The sequence below is a fragment of the Ochotona princeps genome, chromosome 18, assembly GCF_030435755.1.
Source record: "Ochotona princeps isolate mOchPri1 chromosome 18, mOchPri1.hap1, whole genome shotgun sequence".
In the NCBI taxonomy this organism is placed as follows: domain Eukaryota; kingdom Metazoa; phylum Chordata; class Mammalia; order Lagomorpha; family Ochotonidae; genus Ochotona; species Ochotona princeps.
Genome location: NC_080849.1, coordinates 20,519,864 through 20,538,856, shown reverse-complemented (window position 1 = coordinate 20,538,856; position 18,993 = coordinate 20,519,864). Strand labels below are relative to the sequence as shown.

At 50.8% G+C, this 18,993-nt stretch overlaps 1 protein-coding gene across 1 annotated transcript in view; it reads right to left on the bottom strand.

Moving 5' to 3' along the window:
• Positions 1 to 18,993, bottom strand: part of ZBTB7C (zinc finger and BTB domain containing 7C) — a 279,974-nt gene that overhangs the window by 107,885 nt on the left and 153,096 nt on the right. The window contains exon 3 of the mRNA XM_058677027.1: positions 7,402 to 7,463. The gene's annotated coding sequence lies outside the window, so the exon portion shown is untranslated. The remainder of the gene's footprint in view (positions 1 to 7,401; positions 7,464 to 18,993) is intronic.

Sequence of the window (18,993 nt, the reverse complement as noted above, 5' to 3'; positions counted from 1 at the left end):
TCAATCTCAGAAAAAGAAAAGAGGAGGCTTTGTACTTTTCTTTTTTTATTTTTTTTAACTTATCTTGTTTTTATTACAAAGTCAGATATACTGAGAGGAGGAGAGATAGAGAGGAAGTGGAGCTGTTGGGATTAGAACCAGCGGCCATATGGGATCAAGGCGAGGACCTTAGCCACCAGGCCACGCTGCCGAGCCCAAGGCTTTGTACTTTTCAAAGATGTCAATGTCCTACCAGATGAAGCAAGACAGTGGAAGTGGTTCAGACCAAAGGAAAATAAAGTAACACAACCCTGACCCCCTCAATAGCCAACTCTGCAAGGGGTCCTCGATTGCAGCAATGTGGCAAAGAACATCACAGACTCAGCTGACGTCATTAGTTTGCAAACAGTGGATTAAAAAGACACGTCAAATTTAGTCATCACTTGTGCTTTGATTATGCCAGGAAAGATGATGCTTCTTGGGAATTGAAGGACCACAGGGCATGGAGCTTACCCTCAAATGGTTTGGGGAGAAACCTGTGTGCATGCGTGTGTGTATATGTGTGTGTATGTGCTCGCATGCACAGGCAAAGGTGCCAGAGAACACAGACGAGAAAGCAGATGGGGTAAATTTTTAACAGGTGAGTCCAATATATATGAACATCATGGTATTCTTTGCACCAGTTTTATTTTCAGAGCTGTGTGATTGGAAATTATTTCCAAGTAGAAGGGGCTAAAATGCATGTTCTGATCTTGAGAGGCAGACTCCTCCTCCAGGGTATGGCTCTGGGCTGCTGTGTAAAGGGTGAGACCCACCACTGGGGAAGTTCAGGCCTCCCAAAGCAGGGCCATTGGAGGTGGGCAGTAACTCCTGCAAGATGCAGCACTGCAAACTATCTGTATTTTCAACAGTCACCACGGGAGAGGTGGCTCCCTTGCCTCTGGCCTCCTATGAGCTCATCCCAAGTGACACCAGGTACAGATGCAAGTGTGTGAGGGGGGTCAAGGTTGGGGTGTTTGATGCCTTGACATCCACACTTCAAGGTGGACAAAGTTGGGGTAAGGTGGCATCCCAATCCCATGCTCACCATTGCTGCTCTTTGTCCCCAGCATCACTAGCCCCAGGTCCTACACCTAAGCAGCAAACCTGGACCTCAACTATCTTCAAGTCACCCAAATTGCAACTGCCACCTTTTCTTGGTGGGTCCCTGGCTGTGCAGACACCCATAGGGTTGAGTGGCTCCCTCATGGGTGGCCTTTGCTATCTGCTTGTGCCCAAGGTCCCAGGTCTCTGGGGAGGGATCCAGTGCCAAGCCGTTCACACCATGGAACAAAGCCAGACTGCCACAATAGGCTTCTTTCCTGGGCATGCTGTTTCCAGTCCCAACTTGGTTTCATCTCCCTGTGATCCAAGAGACATGGCGAGAAGGGAATGAAAAGAGAGGCAATTTAGTGGAAGAGTGCTTTTCTCCTTGTCAACATCTTTTGTGGTACACTCTCTAGGAGCCTGATCTAGTGAGAGGAGAACAAGGCAGAAAGTGTTCCTCAAAATTAGAGACACTTGGGTTCGTTATCATGCATTCTATTAAAATCCCAATGTTGTCCAATGCCTTTCAGCAAAGTGACCTGGTAACCTCTCTAATGCATTATTTGCTTGAGAGTACAGTAGGAGGCCTTTCATGCAAGGCAACGGTCAGATCTGTTCTGCCAACTGCTCTGTGTCAGAGATGCTGGCAAGGCCCAGCGCAAAGTGGCAGAGAGGGGATGGGGGCTGCGAGCAAGGCAGCCAGTGGCTCGGCTGTACCCTGTACTGGAGTCCCAGGGGTTGGCTGTGGAGCCTGGGGTGAAGTCCTTGATGGTAGCAGGAATATGGTTTCCCATAGTCAGGTCAGCACCAATTTTGAATTGAAGACAGGATGACCACTAGGGACCCTATGCCATTTCAGAGGTCTATCTCCAGAGGGCATTGAACACCAATGACCTCCATTGCCCCAGTAAAAACTAACACACTTGGCTTTTGTTACTCGGGACTCTGGGAAGATTGAGGTTTTAGGTTGGAGAGAGGTTCCTCTAAGGGAATCCTGAATTGAAGTGGGTTCAACTCAACTTGGGTTGTCCAAAACTTGGGTTCATCAAACAGCAGCATGGGGCTTGTGTCTGGGGGCCCATATTCCACATAAGACAAATGTTTGTCCCCCACCACAGGGGGGTTACTTTCCAGCTGCCTAAGGAATAAGAGTGACCAAAGTTGGGTGTGGAGATTACAAGTGACTGGAGAGGGTCAAGGTCCCTGCAGGTTACATAGAACAAGGAAGGCTTCCCACAGGAGGTGTGGCCTGACAGATGGCTACTTGGGAGGAATGCTAAAGGGCCAGAGCTGGGGGACTAGAATGTTGTTCCAGAAGCTGCTATAGGCCAGGCTGTGAAAATCCTGATGGCTAGATTTTTTTTTCCTCTGTCTACCTTTCTTTAGTATCCTTGAGCAATCCCAAATTCTCTATGAATCTCCCAAGACCAATCATGTTGATAAATGTTGATTTCCCTGCACACCTGTTCGCATTTCAGATGAAGATGTATTACAGATCACTTCATTCAGCTGGTGATTGCCACGGCAATCAGGCTCACTCACTGACAGACCAGCTCCCCTGGTGTAGACAAGACTCTGGTGGTAGGGGCCCGCTGAGGGCACAGGGCCAGGGGCATGGCATCCTTCTCTGGGTAAGTCTTGGCCTGGGATGGGGCTCTGTAGGATGACGGGCAAGAGGGGAGTGGGCCAAATGGAGGCCAAATCTTGTACACATTGGTGCTCTGTATGTATACACAGTTGGATTGCCTTGCACGGTGCCCTGTGAGTAGAGGATCCTGAGCTTCCAGGTAGACCTCAACAGATTACTTGGCAAGAACAGCACCCAGCCTGCCACCCAGTGCAAGGACCCCTCCATAGGCTCCTGGAACAATACACAGGGAGGACTATTATCCAACTTCTCTTCACCCCAGGTGATGGCTGAGAGCCAGGCTGTTTGGACTTCATCATTTAGTCTTGCAATGGTCAATAGTACGTTGTCAAGACTCCAAGCAAATTGTCTGGTTTCAGGTCCCAGCGCCACCACTTACTGGCTGTGTGATCTTGGATAAGTTCCTCTATCTCTCTGTGCCTTTACCCTTGTGATAGGCAGAGGGTAAAAAAAATTCCCAGTGCCCATGACTGTTGTGAGGCTGGAATGAGGCAATGCACGGCAAATGGTTGGCAACAGTACCTATCACTGAGGAAGCACTTCATTTCCAAGGGGAGAGAACTGAGGTCAGACTGCAGAGGAGGTGAGAACAAGGACAAGCCTGGAGGGGACTCACCTGACTAGTGTATGGAGCAAAGTACCCGGGAGAGCCAGTGGGTTAATCCCTGGAAGTCCTGCAGGAGACTCAATGAGTGGGATATGATGGAGGGACAAGGCTGGTCTCCAAAACTTCTCACAAACCTTGCCTCACTACCTCCTTCTGATGCCCATGGTCACCCTCTATATAAGCAATGAAGACAGCCCAAAGCTACATCAACAAGCGCATGGGTAGGGCTGGAACTCAGACCCTCTATGTCCCTGCTTCACACCTGGACCTGGATCGAGCTGCCAGATGGCCTGGTGGCCTCCCTGAGAGCAGACCCAGCTACCCGCTTCTCAAGACCAGTCATCCTCTGGCAGAAGCCCTACAAGCTTTGGCTCATGGATCACAGGTCCACTTCCTGAAAGGACCCCAGCATCCCCAGCGTGTGCTAAATGCTGTCTCAGAAGCAACAACCACCACAATTGTGGGCTGTGGCTCTGTTCATGGCTTACGCCATGTTGACCTCCCTGCCACCCGCCTTTTTCACAGAGTGGCATGTGTCATTAGTGGAATCATTGTATATTGCACCAGACATGGTCTAATTCCCACCAGGACAGGAGCTGAGCACTTGGATCACAGAACCCGCTGCCCACCCCTCCCCAAGGCAGCTGACAGGCCATTACTCTGTCCTGCAAACTGGGTTGTGATAAGGAAACTTCACCAGTGTGATGCTTTATCTGCTTGCAGGTTGAGGAAAGACATTATTTCAATCAAGATAATAATTCTATTTCTTGGAAGGAAATGAGATTTTTTTCGATGGTCTCCTGGGAGTTGCCACCCAAGTCCGTACCAGAGCTGCAGCAGGTCATGCACAAGTGGGAGGATTTTTTTTTTCCCGCAATAGTGGAGTATAAGCAGGAAGGAAGGTGCTTGTTTCCAAAGGGAAAAAAATACATGCCAAGCCCAGGAGATTATGAAGCAGTGCAAGGTGAGCCCCGTGGCCTTGAAAATCCATGATGAGAGCAAAGAGGCACAGAACAGACTCAGCTGTGCAGTGTGTCTGTCTTATAGTGTAGATTCCCTAACAGGTGACTGGCTGCTGCCTCCACGCCTCCCACCACAAGCTGTGCACCAACAAAGGAGCCAGTTCCAGAGCTGGGAAAGGACCAGAAGAGGACCACCAAACCCCTTCTCAAACCAGGAGCTGAAAACGCAGGAGATCTAATGATACTCTGGAAACCAACTCTTTAGGAAGTCATTCAATCATACACAGATTGCAGCAGTGAGACCGCAGTCATTTGCAGGACACAGAAAATTCCCTGAAATCTAAAACCCTTTTGAAAGAGGTCTGAAGGAATTCCAAGAGCTGTCCCACAATCTCTCCATGTGTAATTTGCTCTAAATAATGATGATGATGACTTGCAACTGGAAATCACAATACTCGTTTGCAAGTCTTGCATCCATTGTTTATATGGTCACCCCATGGAGTTTGGGGACATTGCAAACTTTTGATATCTGATGAACCAGTCAACTGAGTTCAGATTGTTCAGTTAGGAATTCTTCTTTTTTTTTTTTTTTTAGTTAGGAACTATTCTTGAACTAAAGGCACATTTCAGCTCACCCCTTTCTGGAATAGTTCCAGCCTCTGCTGCCAGAGCCCTAAGAAGGCAGAATCTTCTAGTCAAACCTCCCCATTGTGGGTGTGCACTTACCCCACCTCCCCACCCCATCCTTGGTCACAACAGCTGTCTTGAGGGAGGGGGCCCTGTGGGGCCAGGGCATGGACATAAGTTTTGCAGAAATCTTTTTGATACTTGTGAATGCAGAACCACGGGACAGTATTACCTATTACGAATTAAATTTTAGTCTCCAAAGAAGCACATATCATTTCCGGTGGCAACAGACTTAGGCATTGCTGGCTTCTATTATAATACCTGTGTTCTTAAAACGCAGACTCATTGCCGTGACAACGCCTGCTGGGTCAGGCCTGTGCCTGTGTTCTCCACATCGAAGCTTGCAGGTCTGAGTGCATGTGCCACTGACACCCTCCCTGCTCAGTCCTCTAGAGCTGGTGGGGCACGCAGGCTCTAGATGGCAAGAGTGTGGTACCTGGCTTTGACACTGACCTTCTGACGATCCTTGCTTTGTGTAAGGTAATTCCTTGCAGGCTGCACTCGCAGCAGGAGTGCAGGTGTGTGAGGGTAGCTAATGTCACAGGGGTGCCCTGAGCCCCGCCCCTTGCCTGCACACCTGACATCACTGCAGACCCTCAGTGTGAATCAAGCCGATGTCCTCACAAGTGTTTCCAAAGAGCTGCTACAAGATGCAGCACAGGCACCTGGACCACATCTCAGACTTCGCTTGTAGAAGAACCAACTAAACCCCATCAACAATGGCTCCACAAGGAGCTCTCTGCCATTCTTGCAAGGATGGGGTCTGGTGTTAGAAGCACACAGGAAGGAGCCATCATCTTTGGGGACAGAACCATTGCCATCTTCTTGCTCTGCCAAAGACCACTAGTATAACACAGTCAGCAACAGGCAAATGCTGACCTCTGGGATGGATAGGATTGGACAGACAGGATTCTGACACTCAGACCCTCTGAGACCAAGGGATGAAGAGTGAGAGTGGGCCAACCCAGAGGTCTGACCCACAGCCAGAGATCTCCACCTCCATGCAGAGGAGAGTCAGTGTGACCTGTACCTGGCGATCAACGATTATTTTTTGATTCCCACGGATTAGGTCTGTGAACTGGAGCAAACCTAGTCACTCCAAACCTCAGTTTCCCATCTGTAAAATGGCCACACTGATGGAGCCTTTGTAGGGTGCCCGTGAGGTAGACGGCCAGATGAGCTGCAAACAAGTAACGCTATGTAAACACTGATGGCTGCTACGGGAATTTACAGCAATCTAGTTTCCTCAGCTTATTGGGAACAAATGACGACTTGCCCTTTGTTAGATAAATAAATCCCAGCTGCCCTCTTCCTGTCTGTCACTCAGAGCTCCCTGAAGGAACAGTGGCTCCAGGGAAAGGCAAGGACACATAGGAGAGGTATCTTGGGGACTGTGCACCTGCAGCTTGCAGGTGTTTCCAGCTCTAGTCTCCAGAAGCAGGAGTGGTAAGGCCCTTGCTGTGGCTGCCTTCAGACGTTGCTTTTCTTTTTTTCACTGAGAGACACAGGAAAGAGTTTCAAGGTGGATTTCAACCTCAAGTTCAACAGTAAATTCACAGAGCCCTTTCTACATGGTGCAGTGACAAAACTGATAGAAAAGGACTTCCATATCCACAGATGAGGGATACTCAATTGCACCCAGATTCTCTGGTGTCCATTCCACTTGCTATTCTGAGCCCTGAAGCTCCTGGTCCTGTCCAACTTGACTTTCCTCCCTTCCCTTCCGGTCACACCCATCCCACTACCATCCTCCATGTGGGGCCTTGTGATGTCTCCCTGCCTTTTGCCTCTGTTCCTATTCCTTCCTCTCTGACCTCTGTCCGTCATCAGCATGTACCAAGGCAACCAGTGCTGGATGATAAATGCTTCCAGAAAGTTCTGTGATGGTCTCACATACTGACATCTTCTCTTTCCACACTAGATCAGGAGCTCCTCAGAAGCACGGCCCAGCCCTGCTGCTTCTCTTGGGTTTCGCAGAGCCTCCAGGTGACTCCAGGCGCCTGATGATTAACGATATTTTCTTACTGATGAGCGGATGGGTCTGGATGTTTGCCCTGAGTTTAACAGGCTGTTTCATAGCTTATTTAAAATTTTACTGTTGCAAATATGGTCGGTCCATCTAACAGGAAAGTTCAAGCTGTACATATGCTCATCTCTGTCCCTAGAGGGGTCCTGCTCTGCTGCACGCCTGTCCATTGACAGCCAGCGGGGACAGCCTCCATCCACAGGGCAGAGCCAAGGTTCCAAGCCACCTCCTGCTATTCTGTGCCCTGGGTGCCTGGCTCCAGCCCCGCCCAGCCAGAGAGAGGCACCTGCAGCAGAGCTCCAAGCCCTCTCCATCCAGGCCATGCTCCCTTTCTATCACAGAGAAACCCACCTGCTTTTCAGAACACTGTTACATCACAGAATCAAAATAGGTGAAAACCACTCACCAGCACCGGCGCCTCGGTCGTAAATTTCAGGCCACCAGTTTGGCTGCAAATCTGCTCATTTCCTGCAAAGAGAAGAGAGGGACGGAGCAGAATCATATTAGCATCTGCCCTGGGTATCCTTGGGCAATTTCCTGGCCCACCTAGGGCTTCTGCACCTCCTCTGTGAGCTCCCTCCCCGGGAGCGCCACGTGCTTGCCAGCCGGGTGGGCACCCTTGGCGCGCCCCGAGGCCCGCCCCCAGCCCACTCCCTCCCCGGCGGCGCCGTGCCAGTCTCCAATTGACCACTGCTTCCAATTCCCTGAAGGCGCCGGGCTCCTTTCCACTCCGGAGTGAGGCCTCCACTTCTGTAGCAGGAGGTTGCCTAGCAACCCTGCGCGCACCGCGCAAGGCCCTCCTAAATTGGACCTCACAGCACAGGGCATCTCCTTGTACAGCTGCCTGCATCTTAACAATCTGCCTCTGAATAATAACACAATGGTAATTGCATTCACGGACTCCCAAACTACATTTAAATAATGTTCAAGAGCTGACACACACCGACAAAGGCCAGAAAATGCAGCGCCAAGGTTGATGGGCGAAGCCAGGCAGGAGCTCTCCGTGAGGGGAGGGAGTTGACACCAAAGACTTGAGTTAATGACAATGCCAGCCCAAATGGCGAATGTTCCTGCCTCTCGCCTGAGAGTGTCACCACTCTAATGTGTTGTCATGTGAGTTTGGGCAATTAACGCCAGAGGCAGCGATGCTTCCAGACAGGATGCCCTCAGACAGGATGCCCTTTCATGCTGCTCGTGCGGATGCAGGTTTTTTTGGAGGGAGGAGGGGAAGGGGCTGAAATGCTTGAAGGGGAAGTTGGGTTCTGCAGGAAGGAAGGGTTTGGTCCTAGACATCATCGTGGGCAACCACAGTGAAATGCAGTATGGAAGGCCAGGGGAAGACTTAGCAGGCAGGGGCACAAAATTCCTGTCTATTGGGCTAGGGAAAAAAATTCAACATGACTAATGCATTTCAGGATAAGAAGGGAAAGTAAAGGGGCTGGGACACTGCCTCAAGCACTGATGGTGGCTAAGCATGGTGTGGAGAACAGCAGTGGCATGGGCAGGCAGCTGGCCTCCCATCTGTGTTCCGACAAGTGGAGAGGTGGGACACTTGGGCAGTGAGTGGCTGGCACCTGCTGCTCTGGGAGCACAGCAGTGAGGGTTGGTACATCAGGCTTGATGGTATGAAAGCCTACAGTGCCTTTATAAAATCTCAAAATCCTCCTGCAAGACGCTCAGAAAGACATGGATGCAGCCTTGCTCAGATCAGCAGCATCCATACTCCCCAGAAGGTGAAGGCAAGCCAGTGTCTACCAGCAGATGAATGGGTACCTCCCATGGGGCTGGTGCTGAGCCTCTGCCTGCTTCACTGGCACTCCCATATGGGCACCAGTTCATGTCCCAGATGCTCTACTTCTCTACTAGCTCCCTGATAATGGCTTGGGAAACCAGTGGAGGATATATCTAGTTCTCAGGACCCTGTATCCATGTGGGAGACCTGGATGAAGCTCCTGGCTCCTGGATTTGGATCAGCTCTCATTTGGGGAGCAAACTAGCAGATGGAAGATCTTTCTCTTGGTCTCTCTTTCTCTCTGTGACTCTTCAAAAAAATAATGATACCTCCCTATATTGGAATAGCATGGAGTCTTGAAAGAAGAAGCTGATAAGTGTTACAACACTGTTAAATATTGAATTCACCATGGTCAAAAAAGGCACAAAAGGATAGATATTATATGGTCCTAGTTAGAAGCTTCCTGCGTTCATCAAATTGTTCGACACAGGAGCTAGAGAAGGTAGGTCTGATGGGGACAGAATTTTGTTTGGGGAGGTGTGTCCTTAATGCCACTGAGTGGTTACAAGGGTTTCATCTTACATATATGTGACTGCAATAAAAAAATATCTTGCAACAGGAACACAACAGAGTGTTTCTCTGCAAGAGAAATTCTCTGGGAGTTGGACTGACAGGTACCATCTGCGAGCTTGGGTAGGGTGAAAATCATCAGGACTGGAGAACACAGTACACATTGTAACTCAGAGTACAGGACCCTCTTGGACCTGCATCTCAAAGTCCATCACCATTCCCGGCCACAATTTGACCTCCCTTCACAGATCAGCCCCTTCCCTGGTGTCTCTTACCTGTTTCCTCCCCAGGCACCTGGCTCTGACACCTTGCTCATCTCTATATCCTGCTTAGAAACCCCTTTCCTGGACTCTCCACATGGCCCAGTGTGACTACTGGGTTCACATCACATCATGCCTCTGCCATGAAACCTTCTAGATTCCTCCCAACGTCCTCTCCTCTGAACGCCACAGTTGACAAGCAAACACATGCTCAGGAGCTATCTTATGTACAGGTCCAAACATTTTGCCTCCTCCAATAAACCCCTGGATGTGGGATTGTGGAGAACATTCTTTGTCTGCATAGGTCCTCTTGCCTGGCCTAGCATATGCTGGGCTGGGCCCCTGCCTGGCTCCTTTCTCAGGGCATTCTAATCATAGCTCCTCTGCCCCAACTCTGAAACATGTAGAGCCTGGAGCAAAATATCCCTGGTAGACCTGCAGCTCCTTCGACTATTTAAAGGTGCAACTCCAAGTATGTGATAAACAACTGAGCGTTTACAGATTTTATTAATTTGGAAAGGTCATTAGAGCTAACAGCTTCTCCAAGTGAGAATGAATAAATAACATGAATAATTTTTTTCTATGTCTTAGCTTTTTCCTTTTTTTTTTTTGGAACGTGCTTTAAATCTCAAAAATGGTTGTAAGCAAGCAGCGACAAAATTTAGGCCTGGGAGATGTGAGGGGGTCTCCTAGGAGCTTTAGATAAGCTCTGGCCCTTCTCTGGGTCTGTCTGCCTGCACTGGACAGCAATAGTCCTCTCGAACTACCATCATGCTCTCCATCATGGTCAGCTGGAGCTGAGAACAGGCAGCTAGGAACCATCTGAAGTCCCATCTCCCCACCCTACCCATTAACCTCCCTAGCACAGACAACCACTTCATCACACTCCCTCAGCCAGTGCCAGGATCTCTGTCATTCCAGGGACCTTCCCAGACCCTGGCCCGGGTGCTTTCGCACCAGACACCCTGGCTCCCTTGTCTACATGGGGTTATTATGGAATTTGTGAGATGACTGACTCCTCTTGCTTGCAGCTCTAGGAGTGACTGGAGATGGGCCAAAGGCCATTGTCCAGGCTCTGTCTCCCCAGCTCTTAGCTCCATGAGCAGCCAGCCCCGCCTGTCAAGGGCCAGTCCTGGCTCTAGCCTGCTGTGCTGGGGAGAGGCACTTGACTTTTGAACAGGTCAGATGGTACTGCGAGCCCAGGTGTTCTCTATGCCCCATTCCTTTCTTCCATGCCACCCCTCTCTTTGCCTCGGTTGCAGACCTTGCACAGTCTCCAGCATCTGCTACAACAGTGTGACCCTGGACTTTCATGTCCATGTGATCTCACTGCCTGTGGCTGTCAGCAGCAACAAGAGGATATGGATCAGGACAGGTGAGCATCTGGAAACTGATATTAGCATGAACTTCATCTACTCACACTGTGTGATGCTTTATGATGATAGTACACATCTGTCGTGCAGGTAGGACAGATTCAATGTGTATGGGACACCTGCTCTGATCCAGGATGTCTGCTACCTACTGTGGATGCAGATAAAAACAGGTGCAATTCCTGCTGCAGACTCCTCCCACAAGGGTCCAGAGATGACATAGCCAGAAACCCAGAAGAGCTGAGCAACTTTCTTCAAGTGATCCAGCCAGTCAGCAGGTGCCAGAGCAGGACTAAGCCATGTCCTGAGCCCTTTGCAACCCTATCTGCACGGCCTGTGGGTTTTTTACAGAATTTAGACCACATGTTGTCATCCAGAAGACACAAGGTCCTGAAGAACGTGGTCTGAGGACAGTGGAACTTAATGAGTATAATGAAACAGTATCCGTGGGGGTCAAGGCACAGTTGGCTGTGGGCTGGGCACAGTGTAGAGCCTATTGAAGATTTCTAGGACCCTCTGGCCACAGCTTACAACCCTGCCTGTCCCCTGCCACCACTCAGGGTCTGTAGAGAGGCTGCCCTGAGAGCTGAGGCAAATTCCTGACATCCCGTTTTATTGATTGTACACAAAGCTTGCACCATGTGAGACACAAAGTCCCTGCTTAGGGCAGGTGAGCATCTGGAAACTGATATTAGCACAAGACAAGGGCACACAAGCCCTCAAGAGAATGTTTCCCTACCACTCCCATGCCAAAGAGGAGACTAAATGCTCAGCCAGGCCTGCGTACCCCAGCCTCCATCAGGTGAGGGGTATGTTAAGGCTTTGTCCTGCTGACTTTGACCCCTGACCCTTGAAGGAATGGCAGCACACAGCAGTCGTCAGCTAGTATCCGAGGCTGGAATTTGCACTTCTGAGTGTTGGGACTGAGGGGGCAGAGGCCACAGAGTTTCCTTCTAAGGGCAGTTGGTTACCATCCCTGTGGAAGGGTGTGCATTCCCAGGAGGCCAGGGCATCTTGCAGTTTAGACCCAGCCCGAGCCTGCTGTCAACCAGCTGTGAAACCTTGGATGACTGCCTCTTCTGCTGTCAGAGTTTTGCTTACACAGATGGGCATAATAATGGCTGGAGTCCCATCTGCTCTGCCTCTGGTCCAGCTTCTTGCTAATGTACCTGGGAAGGCAGCAGAAGTGCTCACTTGGGCCCCTGCCACCCATGTGAAAAATCAGCATGGAATTCCTGGTTCCTGGCTATGGCCTTGCCCAGCCCTGGGCTGTTGTGACCATTTGGGGAGTGAACCAATAGATGGAAGATCTCTCTTTCTGCATCTTTCCCTTTTTCTACCTTTCAAATCAATCAACCATCTTTAAAAAAAAAAATCACCCTGGAAATGTAGAACAGTTTTGCTACTTTAGAAGGTCCTGGGGATGGGTGTTTAGTACGATTAAACACAGGCCTGCCCAGGACCCAGCAACCACATTCTTGGAGGCTCACCCAAAGGGGCTGAGGACCCACAGATCGCCAAACACTCATGCATGCATGAATGTTAACAGTGGTTTTATTTATGATTTCCAGGAACTAGAAGGCATCAAGATGTCCTTCAGGAGGTAAACAAATAAACTCCAGCACATCTAGACAACAAACAGGATATGACTCTGGGAAAATAGGAAATGAGGGGTTGGCATTGTGGCATCATGAGGTAAGCCACTGCCTGTGATCCTGGCATCCCATTTGAGTACAGGTTTGAGCCTGCACTGCTCTGCTTCTAATGCAACTTCCAGCTACTGCACCTGGGAAAGTAGTGGAAGATGGACTAAGTATTTGGGCCCTTGCCACTCACATGTGAGATCGGACGGAGTTCCAGACTGCTGGCTTCAGCTGGGCCCAGCCCAGGCTATTGTGGACATTTGGGGAATGAACCAATGGATGAAGATTCTCTCTCCTTCTACCTTTCAAGAGAACAACAACAACAAAAAGCTTTCTAAAGAGATGAACAAAAGAGAAAATAAGAAATGAGCTGTTAAGTCTAAAAAGGAGCACATATTCTGTGATGGCAACTGAAGGAGCTCAGGGAAGAGTGAAACTACAGTGACAAAAGAGTAGTGCTGGCCAGGGGCTAGCTGGGGCAAGAGCAGGGGAGGGAGATTGACTCTGCAGGACACGTGACATTGTGTATTTATCTAAACTCAGAAACTGTGTAACATGGAGAGCAAATCATAACTTACACCACAGCCTTTGGTGAATCCTGCCTTGTCAATACTGGTTCATGCATAAAGAGGCTACTCCCATGCAGGCGCTGATAAGGGGCCAAGGGCACTAGAAGAGAGGCTGGGGAGAAAAGGGTTCCCAGGCTCCCTCTGCACCAATTGCTTTTTCTACAGACCTCAAGTGGCCCCCACCATGGGGAAGCCAGCAAAAGCCTGCAGAGTGAGCTGGGGTTGAACCCCACCCACAGAGTCCACCAGGGCTTGAGGCCCGATTGGACTGGTCTGATTCAGAAAAGATGGAGAGAGTGGAAAGAGAAACAGGGATGGAGGGAGGAGGTAAGGAAGGGAATGGGGGTGGGGAAGAGAGAGAGAGAGATTGAGAGAGAATGGCCTGTCATCTTCTTAGGCAACCAATCCTTCCTTGGGATGATGGCTCCTTGGAAGCCTGTGAATTTCTGTGACCTTGGTCAGGAATCTTAAAATAGCCTGAGAAAGAGGGAGGGCTGTGCCCAATGCCAAGGCCAACAGTGGGGCTGGGGTAGGGGTGGGGAGGCAAGCCTGCCAAGGAACAAAGGCCTAATCTCCATGTGCAGGCTGCCCGCCCTGGGCTCCGCTCAGTCACGCACGTTTTATTTTCTCTGGCCTCAGGGAAGTGTTCCCAGGCTGGCAGATTCTGAGCCAGGGGCTGCCAGTGGGGCTGGGCTGGAGCTGGAGAGAGAGGCAAGGCTTTGGCCCCACCCTGCCACCCCCTACCTCCCCCACCCCCGCAGTGGCCAGAGGGATTCGCATTGTGATAATATTGAAAAATGACTTACTTTTGGGAGGAAAAAAACATGAGGTTTCTTCCTGGAAGGCGAGGACAAGAAACTAAGTGCGGCCACATCTTGGTGGCTGCAGAGTCCCTGGGGAAGGCTCCTCTGCAGAAGCGCACGGCTCTCTAGCAGGGATGAAGTGTGACAGGTGTCTCCTGTGAGCTAAAAGAGCCCAGGTTTAAAAATACAGCTCTGAGATCCTGATGCCAGCCATGGGCAAATAGTGTTTGGGCAGGTGCATATGGGGCAGCTGTCCCATGGGTGTCACCCCCTCTGCCCTTTGGGTTCTGTGCCCAGTGGGGCTGGGGGAGCACTAGGGAGGAGGACCAAACAGAGGGACAGCAGCAGTTGGACTGGTAAATGTGGAGTTACGGCACTCGTGAGCTCCAGGAAGCAGAACAGGGCAGTGAATTCACTGTGTCTGCCATGGCTTCCCCCACCTTCTATGGCTTTAGTCCCCCGGCCCATTTCCTGGTGCGCTAGATCCTGTTAACTCACATTCCTCCAGCCACACCTGCTTTTCAGAAGGTTCTATCTCCACCTGGCGTACAATGTGATGGGAATACTTCAAGCCAGACTTTCTCTTAGGGAAAAAGGTGATTCTTACCTCCTCTTCAGTGTGTGGGGGGAAATACTGTACCCCTGAGAGAGGGAACTTTCTGAAATTGACTCCTAGGGCACAGGGCAGTAAGTGGCAGCCAGAGCAAGGCATTTCCAGGCACCTGGAGCCCCTCCCTATCCTCCTGCCTGTCTTCCTGGGATCCACCAGCTTCCTTCTGCCCCCACTCTACCCTGAGTACTTGTTGGAGGCTGTTCCTGTGATTGTTCCAGCCCAGGTCCCACCTGACCAAGAGAAGGGATGCTACAAAGAGTTACCCTGGATAGCAGGCATCGAGGGGCCCTGCCACACAGCCAGAATGTGTTTGGGAAAGAGTCAAAGCTGCCAGTGCTCTCTGAAGCTCCCCCACCTGGGCCTCCAGCACAACTTGGGGAAGGGGTGTCTGCTACCTCAGATTCCCCCACCTGGAAGGAAGCATCGGGAGCATCCTGAGGGAGGCCACAGGTGCACTGAAGGCCTGGTTGAAGCACTGCATGCATGCATGCGAAATGCAAGAACCCTACCTGCCTGGGTCTATCTCTCACACCACACCTCCTACAAGAAGTCTGCCCAGCTACACTGCTTCCCTCAGGATTTGCAGTACATGTGCCTGGGTTCCAAAAGGATGAGGTCACCTCCTTCAGTGGTTAGCCAGCTCTGGAAGCAGGGACACTCACATGGCATTGCTCCCTCCGCCCCAGGTCCTCTCCACCACTTCCCATCTAGTGTGTTTAAATCTCTGACTTAAAATTGCTGGCAAGAACCAAGTTGAACGGAACCCCAGAAACTCTGCCTTCCCTTGGCTGGGCTCTGGAAAGGGCCCTGCGGACCCCTGGGAGTTCGCTGTTTCTCTCTCATCAGGTTGTCTGTCCTTTGCAGGGGCATTCGAGGTGGGAGGAGTACAACCGGGCAGCCTGCAGACTGCTGGGTGGGGACAATCCAGAAAGGGGCTCGAGAAGAGCTTCACTTTCTTAGTTGGGCATGGAGGTTTTGGCCAGTGGACCTTGGTGAGGACTAAGAGCAGCAGAGTGACACCTACAGATAACCCAGGGTGGAAGGTAACCAAGAAGGGCTCCCTGGAGGCAGCAGACAGAGGTTTGAAGGTTGGGGAGGCTATGGAGAGGTGAGCACAGAGCACTCTCCATCCACAAAGGACAGTTCCCAGGCCTGGCTGGCCAAGGAGGGTCCAGAGAGGGAGTCTCAGGTCAAAGAGCCCCAGGCAGTGGCCAGCAGGCTCTGGACTGGCATCTTCATGGCTGTGAACTCAGGCCACCCATACTGCCATCATCTGGGAACAGGGAAGGATAGTGGAGGAGGGAGCCAGCACTGGCTACCCTCCATTTTGTCAGCTCTGGGAAAAACCCAATGGACGAAGCACCTGAGCTCTCAAATGTCATCCCTGCCCACCCTGACTTGGGGAGTCAGGCACTGCAGCTCATGGCGAGCATGCTAAGGTGGACGTCCCAGTCCCTGACACAGCTGGGCAGCTGATTGGGGTGCATCAGCACTTGCACAGCCTGCTTGTTCCTGCGTCGTTCTGATGTGACGTCAAACCCTCACCTGGTTGCAACTGTCTCCCTGTCCTTCTCACACAAATTACTCTCATGTCACTTGGCCTCTGGTTTCCAATGGCAGTTGCTTCTATGTCCAGTGAAATGAGAAAGGAAAGGCACTTGCCAGCTAGCCGAAGCATGGACCATCTTAATAGCTCTTGGGGTTCTCCCCCAACCTTTCTCAGCTGTTTTACTCACATCTGACTTGCATATTTTGAAAACAAAAACAACTTCTCCATTTAATCTTCCTGAAGTTTCAGCCTAGTTTTCACAGAAACAAGGTCTTGCTCTTCTTTTTTTTTTTTGCCACAGTATTTAATTGGTCTGTTGATGATTTAATTAAATTGCATAATGACAATAGCGAGTTTCCCTGGCACAGGCACGTTCAGGAACAAAGCCAGCAGCCTCCAGGAACACATGGGCTCAGCCTGTGGGAGCAGCCATGGTGGTTGCAACCAACAGTGACCTTCTTGTGTCCAGCTCTCTTGCAGTTGTGGTCCTTGCTCAAAGGGATGGAGGGAGCTGGGGAGTTTGGCGAGGCAGCTGAGTTGCAGTTTGTAGAGTATCTAAGTGCACGCCTTGTCAGAGTGGTTCTCCAGAGATGAAAGAGCCACTGCTGTCCCACCCCTACCTCGGTCAGTCTTCGTCTGCTGCTTCCTCCCAACCCCACCCTGGTGCTGAGTGGGCCAAATCCCTACTTTGCTCCGACCCACCCACCCAAGACTTCTCCCTTGCAGCTGTCTAGGAAGGACTCGGCAAACAAATGTCAAATTTGGGGAACAGATGGTAGCTACATGGACTCTGTCTCTGGCAGTGGAATCTCCATACTGAGAGTCCAGGCAGCCTCCCTGCTCCGTCCTCACCCAGTAGATGCAGCGTGCTCTCCGGCGTCTGTTCATGTATGGACACTGATCTTCCTGGATTAGCACTCTACACCCATGACTCTGTTCAGCAGTGAGCTGCCTTACTCCAAACCCAGCTGCTCTGGGGCTGAGGCATCAGCATCCACATCATGGAGGGACAGAATGCAGTGCATAGCCATACTCTTACATATGGTACCACTGTTTCTGAATTTCCTGTTTTTTAAAAAGGTTTTATTTATCTGTTTGAGAGACAGAGGAAGACAGAAAAAAGGAAGAGAGAGTGAGGAGAGAGAGAGAATATCTTCCATCTCTGGATTCACTCCCCAGATAACTACAGCAACCAGATAGCTGCACAAGATCAAAAAAACACTACCCTGATCTTCCACATCGGTGGCAGGGACCCAAGTACCTGGGCTATTCATTATCCTGTTTCCTGGATGCATTAGCAGGAAAGTGAACCTAAAGTAGAGCAGTGGGGACTAGAACTGGCCTTCGAAACAGGATGACAGGATGGCAAGGAACAGCTTAACTCCTGCCCCAGCCTCACAACACTGGCCCCTAGAGTTTTTAGATGTTCCTTCTGAGGTTCTCATCATAACGGACAGGAGGTTTCATCCCCCTGATGCCTCCATCCCCACCTGCATCAAACAGATACTCTGTTCTCTGTACTTTCTCCAACCTAGTGATATTAGTATTTGTGGAAAGGAAACTGCTAGCATGAGAGAGAAGATGCAGGGAGGAGGGAGAAGCAGAGAGAGAAAACACAAAAGAAAGGAGCTGGCAAGACAAGAGCCAAGTCCAGGAGTGGGAGAAAAATCTCAGCTTATCTTCTAAGAAAGTCAGTCCTCCATCCTCCTATTCACAGGTTAATGTCTGCTGTTAATAGGTTAATTTTGTAGAGTCCTTCCCTAGTTTTTTGGGCTGTTCCTTTTTTATAACCTCTCATTCTCTTTATGGCAGTATTATCTCCTCTCATCTCCCTGAAGACATCAGGTGCAGTTTTACTGAGGATTTTCTCCCACTCCTGGGCTTTCCATCAGCTCTCCCCTTCCGTGGATGGTGCTCAAGCTTGCCCGCAGTCACTGCCAAGGCTCCTCAGTCCACCTCCTCCCTTGAACAAGGCCAGGATGGCGGGGGCTCTTTGTGCTCTTTTTTCTATTACTTCCTAAAGCTTTAAGTCACTGCACTGCAGGGGGCAGGAGCCCTCCCACTTTGGGGTTGCTCTGTGTGGTGCTGCATCTCAGCTGTCCACCCATAGGCCCTGTCACCCAGGTCCTAACACAGCATCCACTGTGCTTCCCTCAGGCTTCGGCCCCCAGCCTCATGCTGTCTCTGAGTGCAATGCCAGGAGCTCCCAGCAGGCCCCACTGTCCTGTGTTCCCAGGCCTCAGCCACCACTGCCTTGGGAGACAGAGTCCTATCCCCGCTCAAAACAGGACCATAACTGGGATCCCCTATCTGCATCAGGCAGTGTCCCCTGTGGCTCAGCCTGCCATGCTCCAAGATTGTCTCCTGAGCCAGCTTGCTGCAAAGGGCCAGCACACAGCCCTTTTCTCCAGGACCTGCCTAGAAACCCACACGCTTGTACAGCAGCTGTATGCAACATGGGCCCTGCCTGGGCAATGCAAGGATCGGGCATCAGGCTCAGCAGCACCACGCCGCAGCTACAACAGGGAAAAATGAATGCTAACCCCACAGCCATGGGCTGGAACAACTGGACCTGGGGCCAGCCACTAGCCTGTGATTGCAATTTTCTCAGACACCAAGTCACAGGGATGAAGACTGCCTAGAGACAAACACCCTCTAACTAGCAGGAAACGGCTGCTTGTGTCTGCCCCATCACAGCTCACACCCTAAGGAGAAGGCAACAAGAAGCAGGCCCTTGTATAGGTAGGTTCCAGGTACCAGGCAGGGCCAGATCTATAGGCAACCCATGTGTGCAGGTGAACCACACCTTGCACATGAGGTCAGAGCTGTGCATCCTAATCCCTCCACCTCCATTTCAGGCCAGTCACAGGTGAAGCTGTCATTTCTGTA